Raw genomic sequence first — 858 nt, 5'->3', positions numbered from 1 at the left:
TCGGGATGCGGGGCCGCGGAGGTCGAAGCTGAGCCGCCTCGCCCCGCAGCCCTGGTCGGGGATGCCGCGCCCCCACCCACCCTCGGTGGCACGTGCAGACCCGGCCCGAGAGCGGAGTCCGGGTATCGAAGTCCACCCTGCTCCCGAGAGGCCGGACCTTGGGCTCCCGCCGCACCCGCCCTTCTTTCGGAATCTGGGGTTGTCTCCGAGTTGCTGCGGCGGAGATAAATCCTCTTTGGGTTTTGCTTATTTATAATTGTCTGCAAGGAGAGCGTTGCCCTCATGCGGTCACTGCTCTCTGTGACACCTAAGCCCTTAAATGACCCCTTCGGTAGGCAGATGGGAATGTGCAAATTTCCAGCCTCAGACCTAGTACCTGGGGCAGGCAAACAGCAGATTAGCTTATTAGCCAGAGACCACGATGGCAAGTTTTGTGACATAGTCGGAAATGTTTAATTAGTACATCGGGCTTTGCTTTCCTTCAAGAAGCAAAGCACCTTGAGACTCTGAGTTTCCAATCCAAAACCCAGCTATGCTAATGCAGAGTCTGTGCAGTACATAAGATACTGCTGCTTTGTCCCTCTCAGACCAGACTTGAGGTGTGTAGCATCAGTCCAAACCAAACGCAGTGTTTTAGTGTCTGTGTGGAGATTGAAGACAATCGTTATTTTTATTTTTGAGCTATTACGGTGAACTTTTTAAAATCCTCAACACCTAGCTTATTTTACAACACATGAGACCAGGCCATCAGCTAATATTGCTATCCCTAAGTTTGCCTGCATAGCACTTAACAGATTGCATGGATTCTTAGAAAGGATTGTTTCAGCTCAAATTTAGAGAACTGAGTCTAAGTTACAA

Source organism: Nannospalax galili, unplaced genomic scaffold (genome assembly GCF_000622305.1).
Source record: "Nannospalax galili isolate Female #2095 unplaced genomic scaffold, S.galili_v1.0 scaffold305, whole genome shotgun sequence".
Classification (NCBI taxonomy): domain Eukaryota; kingdom Metazoa; phylum Chordata; class Mammalia; order Rodentia; family Spalacidae; genus Nannospalax; species Nannospalax galili.
This window is presented reverse-complemented; position numbering follows the sequence as displayed.